Genomic DNA, 15,322 nt, shown 5'->3' with positions numbered 1-15,322 from the left:
ATCCTTTATGCATTCTGAGTAATAATTCTTCATTAAAAATATATTTTCATTTTCTTTATGGAGTCATTTAGTAAACAGAAATTCTTAATTCTCAATTTGGCAAATTTGTCAAAATTTTATGATAAATTCTTTTGTAAATTGTTTAGATAATACTTTCCAATTCTAAAATAAAAATATTCTCTTTTTTAAACTATTTTAAAGTTTTGTCTTTATATCCATATTCCATCTGGAATAGATGTTTGAATATGGAATAAAATAAGCACTCAATTTTATCCCTTTCCCCCATATGGACAATGAGTTATTCCAACATCATTTAACAAAAAGGTCCATGCTATAACCATGAATTTTCAATACCACCTTTGTCAGATATGAAGACTCTAATAAGTTACATTGATCAATTTTTAAATCATTATTTTCTCACCATAATAAGAGTAAACCTTGATATCTGGTATAGCAAGTCACTTTCCCTTGCTCTTTTTCAATAGTGTCTTGGCTATTCTCGGCCCTTTTCTTCCCCATATGCATTTTAGAAGGAATAAGATTTAGGAAAATTTTATTTGAATGACATTGAATCTATAGATTTTGGGAGATTTGATCATCACTATGATTATAAATTTACTAATTTCTCTGTACTTGTATCAGTTTTTCTTTATATATTTTTAGATATTTTATTAGGTACAAGTAAGTTTGAAGTGTTTCTATCTTTCCAAACATTTATCAAAATATAATGATGCTTTCTAGCCCTAATGCTTTTATCCTTTATAAATTTCATGGGTATGTCTTAAATGTTTAGTAAGTGCTAGGAACCTGGGATGCAACACAAAATAATAGAGCACCGCACATTTGGACCATTTCAAGTATTTTTTGATGGCTGATTACTTTGTTCGTTGTGTAGTGAGAGATACTAGCAGAAATAGAAGTCATAAGTGACCCCGAAAGGCCTGTTAAGGAGACCAAACTTTTATTGGATCGGTGCAAAAGTAACGGTGGTTTTAGCATTGTTGAAATTTGTCATTTAATGTTAGAATACATCTGAGGAGGATGCTCAACAGACTGATGAGATGCACCGAAAACTGCAATGCCTGCAGCCGGCATTGGTCAACAGAAAGGGCCCAATTCTTCTCCACAACAACGCTGGACCGCATGTCGCACAACCAACGCTTCAAAAGTTGAACGAATTGGACTACGACGTTTTGCCTCATCTGCTATATTCACCTGACCTCTCGCCAACCGATTACCACTTCTTCAAGCATCTTGACAACTTTTTGCAGGGTAAATGATTCCATAACCAGCAGGATGCAGAAAGTGCTTTCCAAGAGTTCATCGAATCCCGAAGCACGGATGTTTACGCTACAGGAATAAACAAACTTATTTCTCATGGGCAAAAATGTGTTGACTGTAATGGTTCCTATTTTGATTAATAAAGGTGTGTTTGAGCCTAGTTATAATGATTTAAAATTCACAGTCTGAAACCGCAATTACTTTTGAACCAAACTTTCCTTTGTGGCGACAACAGTCAAAATCATATTTTCTAGCTATCTTTAAATGTACACTATAGTATTGTTTTCTACAGTCACCCTACTGTGTCACAAAACACCAAAATGTATTCTTCTTGTCTAACTGTAACTTTGTATACATTGACCACTCTCTCCATGCCTTCCTGCCCCCTGCTCACCTCTCCCTTCTCCAGTCTCTGACTGTCTGGTAACCACTATTCTCCTCACTGCTTTTACCAAATTAACTTTTTTAGATACTAAGGATGAGTGAGATCAGGTGAGAAATGATACATATTTAAAATGATGGATAAGTAATTACCCCATTTGATCATTGTACTATGCATACATGTATTGAAACATCACATTGTACCTCATATTGTACAATTATTATGTGTCAATTATAAATTTAAAAATTAAATATAAACAAATAAGAAACACAGGATTGAGAAAGAAAAGAAGAAGATCAAACTTGTCTGAATGCTTATCTGTCTAGCTTGGCTGTGCCTACATTTGGTCACTGCAGGTGTGGTCAGGGCTTATATCACTGGCTTTCATTTGTTTATCCAGGAAAAATCAGTATGTGTATTTTGTCAACATTATTTGATGACAATTCTGCTTCTATAATATTCACCATTTCCACTTGCTGAGAGAAATTTTCAAATCTGATTTTCCTCAAGATCCACACTTTTGAATGGAGCCCACTCCTATCTTCAGTGTGGTTCTGATTGGCTTAAGTTAATTCAGTCTCTTGACAGTCATTGGTTCAGGAATCAGCATGTGATTCAATTCAGGTCAATGCAACTCAAGGAGAGGTTTTCAAAGACTTCTAGAGAGGCCTTTTCTGCTCTGAGAGTGCCTGGGATGGGGTGGTAGAGAACTTCACTCTTCTTCTGGACATTGTTTTAACTAGATGTGAGACTTGGAACTACTGTATCATAATAGCTGCGTCAGAATGAAAGAACATGAAGAGGAGCAAAGAGAATCATACAAAAATGGAACAGGGATTATTAGATTAAGTGAATATTAATATTTAAGCCATCCCCACTATTGGACTTTCACTCATGAGTGCCTAGGAAATTTCTCATTTTTAAAGGAAAATTTCAGTTCTATTTTCTAGAGGACGACTATTCATCACAATTTGCTTTAGATAAGGCTGGTTTATGCCTCTTTCCCAGGGAAGTTGCTAAAAGTACCCCTTTTATTCTCGAAACATCCCTAGTTTGAATTAACTATGTAGTCACCAGGACCTGCTTCATGGGTGTCCAAACAGTGTGATAGGGCTTAGAAAGGTCCCCCTGTCAGGGTTTAATTTTCTGAGGTTGCTGTTTTCAAATTCTTAATAATTTTATCTTTGAGTTTGTAGGGTTTTGGGATTTTTGTTTGTTTTTTGTGGAGCCAGTGATACAATGAGACTCATCCATGGACTCATGAGTCAGGGACTCACCTCTCACCATCCCCTCCAGGATGGATTCTCAGCCATCTGAAACTTTCTCCCACCCACTGAATTAGATGTTTCAGTCTCTGTGTTTTTATCTATCTTGCTAAGTGTAAACAGTCCCCAACTTACTATGATTCAACTTACAATTTTTTGACTTTATGATGGGTTTATCCAGGGATGAAATGTAATTTTTATGTATGATATTTTGTCTTTCAATGGTTTTTATCTGATTATAACTCCATTATAAATCAAGGAGTATTTGTGCATGTTTAGTATTTATTTTATTTCATCTTCATTAATCACACATTGATTTCTAATATTTTACATTTGAGCATATTTAAAATTTAGCATTTTTACTCATGTATGAAGCATTTTTACTCATTTTAAATAATTTTCAAGATTTTATGACCAGGCTAAGGGGAAAATTTTATTAAATTATTTAAAAATCTATGTAACATACCCAAATCTAGAAAGACCAAATAACAAAAGAAATCCCTGTTTCATTATAGAAAAGCAGTCTTTAGAAGTAACTGTACTATAATTTTGTAGTTTTTATCGGGTGAAAAACTCATGAAAAAAAGAAAAAAAGATGAATAGATCTCAGGAGCATACTTCTTAAGACTTGCTGACTACTCTGTTATGAATCAACGTAGAACAGGAGAATGTTAGCGGTGTTTGAAATATATAAAGTGCTCTCTGCATGATATATGTTAATTGAGTTAGAGTTTCACCTCACATAACTTAATTGGAGAATGATAAAGGTCATTAAATTTCAGGATGGCTATGTGGATAACAGATCGAATGATAGAAAGACAGGACAATAGGAACATGAGAAACCTTTAGAAGCAGGAAAGCAGAACAAATTCTGCTTGGAAGATTTACCAAAATTTAGACAGTGATCAAGGGGACCCCATGGCAAATATGCTCCCTGTCCCACTCTTGAAACCTTCCCTCCATTTCTTGTATCATGACAAAGATCAGTCATCCCTCCTTTCTACGCAGAACAAATCAATAAACTTTTTTCATAAATAGTCTTAAATAGCATATCCGGAAGAGAAAATAGAAATTCTTTTTGAAATATTGAACATATGAATTAAATTTAAATTTTTTAAAAAATGGATATTTAAAGAAAGGCACAATAAATTCAGAATAGAACAGCCTAGAATTATTGAAATTTATTCACAGCTAAAGTTTAGTTTGTCTATGTTTCTCCATTGTTTGAAATAATGTAAATAGAAACATATCTATAAGCAGTAAGGCACATGACCGACATCTTTTGAAAGTGCTAAGGGTTTTTCTGAGTTCTTACTCTTGGTTATAAGAATTCAGTATTTATATGTGCATTTCATAAATTTCAATACGTCTACAGGATTCTGAACTGAACTCAAAAACAGCCCCCCTCTAAACATCTGTGTCTCTCTTGGCAGTTTTATATTCAGGTACTTCACATAAAAGGAAATCAGAGTAGGAAAGATTCAAAACCCTAATTCTCTGATCCAAAAATTAAATAAATAAATATAACCAAATAAAAAATCTTAATCATTGTACTTAAACTTTGGAAGTATAAATGTAAAACTGACTTAGGAAAATTTCTGTTAAAGCCATTCAAAATACACCATTATGGCATATTAAATTTTTAAAAATTAATACTGTTTAAAAGAACCCTTTACAGTAGATCATAAACTTCATTTGAGCAGAGATCATAGTTCTCTTGTTCAGCTCTGTGGCCTAGAGCCCAATAAAATTCCTGAATGAATGACTTTATCTCTATTGAAAATACAAGTTTATTTGTAAACAGCAGAATGATAGTACCAAGACTTGTTTGACAATTTAAATGCAAAAACAAAAATAAAGATGGACTAGAATATGTCATTTGTTTAAATTATAAGAAAGTGATGAATGTTGATATCTGTTTGATATTTATGAAAACTACCTTAGTAAGAATATGAACATTGTTAGTTTTGACATCATCAATATTTTGCTGTTTAAATTTAACAGTGGTTTGCTGATATATATTAAGTCTACTCTGAAAATATGATTGAGTACTCTGGTTTATATTTATAAATTAAAGAAGACTTTCAGCATACCAATATAACCATAATTACTTCTAAAATGACTATATTTTTAATCTAGGTATCAAATACCAATTTACATGTTTTCTACCAAGATGACCCATTAATTGAGAAAATTTTTAAACAAGATACAATTTTCACATTATTAATGTAGTGTATAAAGGACATCAAAGGCCATAGACCTCTTTCACCTAAGGATATTTCTTACAAGGAAAGTCAACAGAATTAACACAGCCCAACTGTCATTTTGTCAACTTTTTAAAGAAAAAAAAATCGATGTTTAAACTCTTTTCTGGATGACAAGACTCATTGTTTAAATATTCAGCTGTAAAACTATTGCTGAAACATGACATTGGGTGCTATTTTCTTTCTCTTAAAGTGTGTTTGATTTATAAAATTAACTTGAGATCAAAGTAAGGCATTTCTGGCCAGGATTTCACTATACCAGTAAATACCTCACATCAAACTTGTGTGATATTTTTTGAGCTTATCAATTTTTATTCAAATACAATTCTTGCATTTTTAAAATGTATGCTATTCATGTAGAAAATTTCTTTTAAAATAGGCCATTGGCTAAAAAGAGGGAAGTATTTTAACATCATTTCTATTAAAGAGTAGAATGCATACTCATCAGCCAAAGATTAGACTTATGTCAATACAATTATATAAACAATTAGAAAACAGTGGTCAATTATTACACTACAGTTTCAAGATTTCCATAAAAATGGCATACCCTCATAATAAAATACAATTTTCCTTATCTAACTAGGTACCCATAAATATTTCAGCCACTGTTCCAATGTTTCCTCTCTAATTCAGACATAGGCTATACTCAAACTCTTCTTCCTTGATTTTGTGAATTTCTTCACTGGTTGAAATGATGCAGCCTTTTCGTTCATTTATTTATCTTTTCTAAGAACTTAGTGTAACTTCAGGCTTCAGTGATCTAACTCCAGTTTCAGTTTGCCGGTTCCCGTACAGCTTCTATTGTGTACCATCAACTTTGGGCAAGTTATTTGAACTCTCTATCCCTCAATTTGCTTATCTACAAAATAGAGATAATAACAGTACGCAGTCATAAAATTATTGTGAGGATTAGGTAAGCAAAGAAGCAAAATGCATAAAGCATTTAGAATAATATTCAACAAATAGGAAGCCGCAAGCCTTTTTTACACTTATCACAGGCTTTCAATGTCATGTTCTCCATAAAGCCTACTCCACTTCACAATGTGTTCTCCTTCCTTAGAATACTTACTGCAATTCTATGCAGAAGTGTATAATCTATTACTTAATCATTAATTAATATTCCATATTCAAGACTTGTTTCATCGAGTCAATTGCACACACTTTGAAGACAACCTATCTTGTTTTACATGATGTTTTCATTCCATAATGTTTGGGCAAACAGTATCTTTAGCAACTTATAAGACTATTTCTGCCAATAATAATGATAATATTTATTATCATAACAAAATAATTAGCATTTATTAAGCACTTACTATCGTGAGACACTAAAGTGTTTTGCATGCATTGTCTTGTTTAACTATTACAATACCTTGAGGTGGATCCTGTTTTCACACCCATTTTACCAGTGAGGGAACTGAGATTTGGAAAGGTTGAACAATTTGCACAATATCACATAATTACCAAAGTGTCATCATCGGTGTACCTGTATGCATTATCTGGCCTGAAGCATAAGTCACCTCTCTTCTGATACTGCTTTTCCTTTTCTGACAGCCCTGGAACTTCTCGTTCCTGAATTATTATATAAACTCTTCACTCTTAGTTCTGTCTTATTTCTCTCCGATCAGTTCTGCATAGCACCACATTATCCATTTCCTATAGCATTATGGAGAAGGATAGTGATTAGTAATAATTTGAAACCTGTCTCCCTGTGGAATCTCTACAGGATTTTTTCTTTTGAGTTAAAGAAATATAAATGGACTGAAGTTTATCAAGACCATATAAATATTTATCTCATACTGGAGTTTTTAAAATTTGCAGTTTCTTTTTATCGTGGATTAACATATTTGTATAATAATTGCTTTATTAATGTAAATCTCTTTGAGGTTTATTTTCCGGCTTTTTAACAATAACTTGTCATAGACTAAAATAACCAATTTCATAGAATATTAGGTATGGATGAGACTTTAGAGACCCAGTCAAATATTGTCATTTTCTCAGTGAGGAAGCCAGGGCTCTTTCCCACATACTTTAGTTAGAGTGGCAGATAAACTGCCGCAATAGCGACACAAAAATACAAGACCGACAAAAAGGTTTTTTTTTTTTTTAAATCTTTTCTATAGGAGCCCTTAACATGAAATGTCTAGATCATCAGGAAACCACTGCTACATTTTGTCAGAGAGCTAGGTTTCTGTTCTTTGTTGTTCCAATTTCACCTCTAATATTGTCATCTTCTGCATGATAGAAGCTGAGACACTGCCTCAAACAAATCCCTACCAACAGGAAGGGGATAGATGTGTGCTGGGACTAAAGACTCAGATCCAAAAAAGCACATCATACATCCAGTCACATTCTCTTGGTGACTTTAGTCACACAGTCACATCTAATTTCAAGTGAGACTATGGAATATATTCTAGGTGGGTGACCATGTACCTAGAGATAGTTTGAGCACTGTGGAAACATAGGAGCTGGACTTTGATGAATACACGGAACTTCCACCCTGTCACAGGAAAATGAAAGACCAATAGTGCCCAAATCGTTATTTGCTCTACTTTGTGTTGAGTAAACACATAATATTGATGTTTTATAGTCCATATTGATTCAATACAATCATTTTCTTGCTTATATTCTGTGTAGTTGTTGTGTTGGTGCTATTTGTTTTCTACTGAAATTTTTGAGAATGAAAACATGTGCCTCTCAAAACTGTTCTACATCTTAAGGACAGTTGATTTTGTAAAATGTCACATTGTGGGTGACTTATTTTCTTTTATGTAATAAAGATACATATATACAAATAAAGAAACATGTTTAATATGCACTCAATGATTTTTTGGAAATGAAGGAAGTAATAAAACCATTCAAAAGATTGTATCTATCAGGAATGTCCAAGTGCATATATGTGTAGGTTGCATACATAATTTCATTGGGAAAGTGAATTGTCCACATTTGGAGTGAGATCATTGTGAATCAAAATCAGAAGTCTGCCTTATTTATACGCTTTTCTCTTTTGGCTGTGTTTGTTTGTGACAACTTGTTTTCATGATAAAAATATAATCAAAACTAAACTTAGGGAGATAAAAATTAGATAATTATTTTCATTCTGCTTCTATAACTGTAACTAATTGATCTGCAACTTCCAGCACCATGGCTAGAAACAGCTACACAATGAGAGAGGATAGTTGTGGTTAGATCCATTTGGCCCACTCTTTCATATGTATTCATTCGTTGGGTAAAACATTTTTGTATATAACTCACAGGGGTGTCTCCAGACTTTGTCATGTGGCCCATAAGCCTCAGTTTAAGCCCCCTAAAATGTACTTATCAAAAATGATTGATTTTATTTGTTACAGTACTCCAATATCCATATGGTATGTAAGTAAAATGGGAATATAGACAAAATATATATTGTGATCAGGGAATTACATATAACTCTGGGCTTGTGCATAACTTATACTGGAGGTATATCATTGAAACACAAATACTAGCAACAACACTGTCATAAAGTGATTATATATTGCCCACATTCCTCAAAAGTTTTATAAATTAAAGAACTGGTATGATGAGTCCTAATTAAATATTTATCCAATGAACATTTCCTGCTAAAGATGCATCCACATACAATTGACTTTTCCACTAATAGATATTAACTTTTCATTGTCAGTTCTGAAATCTGAGTGACTTGATTTTGAATCTTTCTGCAGTTACTTAACAAGAATTTCTTTGTTCAGTTACATAAATTCTCTGGTTTTCAGATTTCTGTTCTGGATAAGCAGAAAAATAATATTTAACTAATAAACACTTTTATGAAGAGAAAAAATCTGTTTTAGGGAGATAAAATATATGAATGGTGACTAATACAACTACAAATGCATAGTGTTTGCTCAACAAACAGTAGCCATTTCCACTCCATCCCTGCTCCCATCTTTTTGCAGGCAAATATTGAGTCTTATTTATCTCCACATTCTCCACAATGTCCAGTTAAATGTCTTGCCTAATAGGAAGATGTTTATTGAATTGTCCTGATCCTGAAATAGAATCTGAAAGAAAAGACCAAGATAATTGAGGAGAAAGTATTTCCTTTGGTCTGTATTATCCGATATTGCTGGTGAAATTTCTGTTTTTATTTTCTTTTCTGGCCTAAACTATCAAGTAATGACCCTAAATCCTCCAATTTAGTCTGTGTGCAAAGACTCAGTCTAAGATGAATATTTATGATTTTCCTTAGAAACTAAAGTATTTTGGCAGTTGTTCAACTGGCTGGATGTGCTATTAAAACAGCACAACTGATTCAGCACTTTCATTCAGGTGCAATTTTGCCTAAGGCTGCAGACCTCCTGTAATAACCTGAAAAAATAAGTAGGAAATTCAACAGTTACACCAGTTATATACTCATTAGGAATAGGCTCCATAGTGACTAGAAGTGATTTTCTTAATTGTAATTTCGCCCTTTTTCATTATACTTGAGCCTTAAATTACAACTGACTACCTTCCTTGAGTTGCTCATGACAGGCCTCATGCAGGCCTTTAAGTATTCATAAAGAAGGAAACAGATGTTAAATCTCTTCCTTACCTAAAATACAAATAAGGCCAACACATGATTAGCAACAATAATGTAAGCTACATTCACAAAAATTGAGTATCTTTATGACATATTTTACTCATACTCTTGGTAGATTTTTATTTCTAGCTTGAAAGACATTTTTACCCATTAAAAGTGTTCATTGTATAGTTTACATATCACATTATCGTACATACAGTTAATATGCAATACTATAACCACATACTTCATCAATTTAGATTACAGTTATGCTCATGTCTCCTTTATATTTCCAATTACTTAAGAATCCACTGACATTAGTTGAACAAAGTCTTGTTTCTCTCTCTTCATCCACTCCTTCCTCCCCACATCATTGTTTGAGAATGTAGGACTTAAGCAATCCAAAGGAGAGGACAGAGACTAGTTTCTGTGACTATAGAAAGTTGAAACTGCATAGTCCTATGGGCATTTTTATAATCTGCAATGAGCCCTTGATGATCTATGACAATACCTAGACTTAAAGGTTCCTCAAATTTTGGATCCAATTTGCAATTCTCTTAGTTTATAATGAGCTTCTCCTTGTTCCCCAAAGCAGAACACAGTAGTACTAGGTGGGCTGAGCTCTACAGGGACAGCCAGTCTCAGACTTGTGATGAGACAGAACTAATCTTTCAGTCAAATGTTAGGGTAATGTATTAGCCTGATCCACTAGTTTAAACTCTCCTTTCTTCATGGGATTATTTAACGGCTTCTGGTCAGGTTATACTCATTACCTAGGTGAGTTCTTACCTTTGAAATCAGGAATCAGGGATTAGGCAATTGAGGTAAACTGATCCAATTCCTCTTCGATTTGCATCCCAAAGTTTTCATAGAGTGACAGCATCATTTGAGTCAAAATAAGAGTAGTTATACATACTCCCCCTTCGAATAGGTACATTTTATCACATTTTATGTGAATTTGATTTAGAAAATATTTTAAAATAAGTGTAGTCTTTGAAAAGATGCGAATTGCCCAAATTTTAAAGTAATCAAGAATCTGATAATTTCCAAACTAATAACAAACGAATTATGAACTACATGTCTGTTATTTCCTTTTGAAATATAAGGATGAAAATCTATTTTAATACTAACGTTAATCAAATTCATTCTTTTTTATTCATACATTTACTTAACAAAATCTTATCGAATCCCTACCAAATATAAGTTGCTATCACAAATGTTGCTTAGGATTCAACAATGCACTCAAAGACAATTGTGTCAGATAAAAGGGAGGTAATATATGTAATTCAAATGTAAATAATTGTTGTAATAAAGAAATGGTCAAACACATGGTCATTTGCTACTTATCTTTATGAAGAAAAAAGTAAACATAGCAAAATGTTATCCTTAGAAAGCCCTCATTATGTGATCAGCTCTTGGCTGGCATCTGGGAACTTGAATTTTGGTTGCCACTATTCCCAGAACTCTGCGGTAGCTCAATGTACCTAGACTGTTTGTGCAAACAGTATAGTTTATTTGGATCACCTGCTTTTCTTCTGAGAATCTGGAATTTTGCTACATGCTAGGGCCAAAAAATACTTATGTGGTCAGTTCCCAATAAAAACCCTGGGCAATTAGTCTCTAATGAGCTTCCCTGGTGGGCAATATTTCACACATTTTGTCACAGTAATTGCTGGAGGGATTAAATATGTCTCATGTGACTGTGACTCTACTGGGAGAAGACTTTTTGAACTTGAGCCTGATTTCATTTGGAATTTAACTAAGTACATTTTCTCTTTGCAGATTTAGCTTTGTATTTTTTTGCTGTAATAAATAATAGTCATGAATACAACTATATGCTGAGTCCCGTGAGTTTTTGTAGCAAATCATTGAACTCGAGGATGGTATGGACAACCCGCTTTATCCTCCAGAACATCCTCTATCCCTTGAAATAAATTTGTAGATTCAGATTAAACATCCCAGTAAGAAAAACCTCTAAGTAATCATCATATAAATTGCTGAAATATGTACTACCTTGTCCAGAATAATATCTTACATGTCATTATGATTTATATGGCTAAATCTAGTATGCTCTATCTACCATATTTCTCTTTAAAAATTCAATCATTTCTTTATTGAAGTTCAACAATATGTAAATTAACATCTAGAATCTTGAAAAGCTATAAATTGAGCAATAAAGTTTCAAGATATTGGTGATTTATTTGAAAAGACAAAGAGTATAATACACTAAATAATTTTGGCCTCACGCAAATTGTTCTTGGTGAACCCAAGCTAGTGCTAATGAATTAATGCTGTCTGTTTGTTTCTCCTAGCTCTTAATGTAGTTTAGAATATAGTTTGAATACCTCCAGATTTTCTATATCTCAGCATACTCCACCAAATATCTATTAAACAGTGGTTCATTATTTTATTAACAAGTTTTTTTGTAACAGACTCATGTAGAAAGTTGGCTCCTTTTGGAAGTCTAAATTGGTAAAATTCACTACTGCCAAACCATAAAAAGGTTTATAGGCTTGGTACCAGCAATTCTAGCGCTATTAATTTACCTTAAGAAAATGACATATATATTGACAATAATTTACCAACGAGAATATTTACCAGTTATATTAGTCAGGGTACAAATTCAGCTATTATTTTAAAAGACTAAGATAACAGTGTCTTAGACAAGATAAAAGTTTTCTTCATCACATAAGCCTAAGTGTGAAGAGCAGTCCTGATGGCCCATTGGGGCCAGTGATTAAAACTGATTCCATCTTGTGCTGAAATCATCAACATAAGTCTCTCAAATCCTGGTCTGGCATGCCTGTTCCAATTCAAGCCAGCACATGTGACATCTACCCAGAGAGAAGGAGAGACCTAGTATTAGACAATAGAGCATCATGAAATCTCATACACCATTTTTATTATACATACACTACAATATATGAACAGCAAAGACAGGATGAAGAAGGAAAGAAAAGCAGTAGTACCCATTTGAAATACAGAGAGCCTCTATTTTTTCACTTTCATGTGCTAATTAGCAAAACTTAGAGATGTGCTCCCAGGATAAATGATATTTAATAAAAGAATGTTTGAGTCATAAAGCCTGAATCAAAGCTCTGACCTACACTAGCTCACATTACTCTTTCTACAAGTATCTGATCAAAATTGAAAGGACCTTAGAACTGAGCAAATTATTGACAATTTACCTCACCTGTAAAAACAGTATAATAATAGTACTTCTCCTTATAAGTTTATTATAAATATTCCTTAAATAGTAAGTACAAAGTAATTTGAATCCTTCCTAGTACATCTCGAGAGTTCTATAAATCTAGATTATTAATTACCATAGAAAACCAGAAGTCAATACAAGTGATTCTCCAACAAAGCAGGGGAGACTAAAATAATAAGGAAAAAAAATTCTATTAAATAAAACATAGAAGTCAGCACAAAACAAAGAGAAAAAGAAGCTACTAGGACTCAGTAGCTCACAAAAGAAATTTTTAAAAAATGACGATAATAAAAGTAACAACTACACAAAATAATACAAATGATAGAGAAATAAAGGAGCACCCTGAGGAAATCACCGAACTATTAAGAGACAAAGTGCAGATATAAAATTAATTAGACAATGATAAGTATAAAAGATGACCAAAGGAATTTTAATACATGGATAATTGTTTTTCTGAAAAATAAAATGGAAATATAAAATATATATGCAAAAAATGTAATGAAATAAATTTTCCTGAAATAAAAGCTTGAATTTGAAGGGCAAGGAGATATATTGTATTCTAGGAAAACTTGATGCATAATAATCAAATATAAGATGTAGCTTAGTGAAATTCAACTGAACTTTAGCAATAAAGAATCCTGTGTGTAATACAGGAAGAAACAGAAGAAAGCAAGAAATTATTACACCTAATCCAACAAGGAAGAGGAAAAAAACAAAAGCATATAATTATTGGGCCATTTACCCTTATTCAAGTTCCTTTGATTAACAAGCATCAAGCATCTTCAAGCATGCCACAATTTGGGTAAACTGTACTTAAGAGTCCATCAAAGTAAATTAAAACAACAGCAATAACTCTTTGGCTGACCTTCAAAGTGACTAGAAAAACTTGACCTGTGTGGCTGCAAAACCAAGGAGAAGGCCCTGTGGTCAGGGCCTTAATTGTAGAGGAGGCTAAGCAGATAAGAAACGTACAAAATGGGAAGGGGAAGACTAGAATAAATACAGAAGTGTTGGGTTGAAATTGGAAGCATGTATGTGCTTTCTTTTTGGTTAACTGTGTTGTCTGAATTTCTATGTTAAAGGACACATACGATATTTACATCTACCTATATCTCTCTCTTATTTGTTTAATCTAAAGGAAACTCCAATTGGAACAATAAAAATATTCCTATGTTGAGCTTTATTAATTTCTTTTCAATATTTAACTTCTGTTTTTTAATGTACAGGTAATTTTTCTTGAGATATAAGAGGTAAGCAAAAAGGGATATGAATAATTCTGCTTTTGACGCCAACATGTTGTGGGCATAAATTGATCAAGCAAGAAATCCTTCAGTAACTCATGAAGTGTAATGGTTTCAGGGAATTATTCAGGGACTGTAGTTGACACTGCTTAATGGCAAGCTTTTTCAGAAAAGTGAAATCCATATAGGGAGTCACATTTCTCACTTAAATGGGTAGAATATAACCTTCTCCTTGTCAATGTAGAAGATCTTATAACTTAGGGAAGAATGCACAGCTATGGGACCACAGAGGCCTCTCTGCAATCAAGTCAACATGCTCAATTCTTAGAGCTTTCTGGTAGTTTAAAAAATAAATAAATAAAACAGAGATCTACACTAGTGCAATATTTCAAATGATTACATTTATATAATCATACACTTAATATAGACAAGGCAAAATGCAATGAAATTTTGTCATCTGCTAGAAAATTTTATTAAAGATAAGAACAAATGGATAAATTTGAGGCCCCATGAGTGCCAGACCTGGGCCACATGGTTCTCCTGCCCAGGAAAGATCCTTCACAGAACAGAGAAATAAAAAAGATGCCAATTACTGCATTAAGCCTAGATTCTCAGTCAAAAATTTGCATCATTGGAAGATTCTAGCCTTCATAGAAATCAATCAATGTTAGGCCAAAGTAATTAAACTTCAAGCAATAACATTATTAAAGGAAAACAATAGTCTGTAAATAAAAATAGGAGCCTTAAAACTATCTGGTGAAATAACTGCAAAGCAGTTCACATAGTAGAGGATTGATCAAACCTAAAAGAAGGGGAATCCATATCAGATCAAAACAGGGACACCAATTAATTGTTTTCCATAGTTCCTAGTTGAGGCAAAACTAGAAATTGGTATCAGAATCCAAAGAACAGGATCCATAACTAGTCCTACACTTTTATGCAAAACGTAAGTAGTATGTGATGTGGGTTCAACCATTATTTTTAAAAATATCTTTTTTATTTTTGTAATTCCTTAAGTTTAAAATTCTTTCAAATATCATAGACTATGGATAGATCTGAACCGAATAGAGCCCCTCTCAAGAGTCTGATGTTTTTTAAATTTCAAAATATTACATACACTACAATATATGAACAGCAAAGACAG

The sequence above is a fragment of the Propithecus coquereli genome, unplaced genomic scaffold (assembly GCF_000956105.1).
Source record: "Propithecus coquereli isolate 6110/MARCELLA unplaced genomic scaffold, Pcoq_1.0 Scaffold15, whole genome shotgun sequence".
NCBI classification, from domain to species: Eukaryota; Metazoa; Chordata; class Mammalia; order Primates; family Indriidae; genus Propithecus; species Propithecus coquereli.
This window is presented reverse-complemented; position numbering follows the sequence as displayed.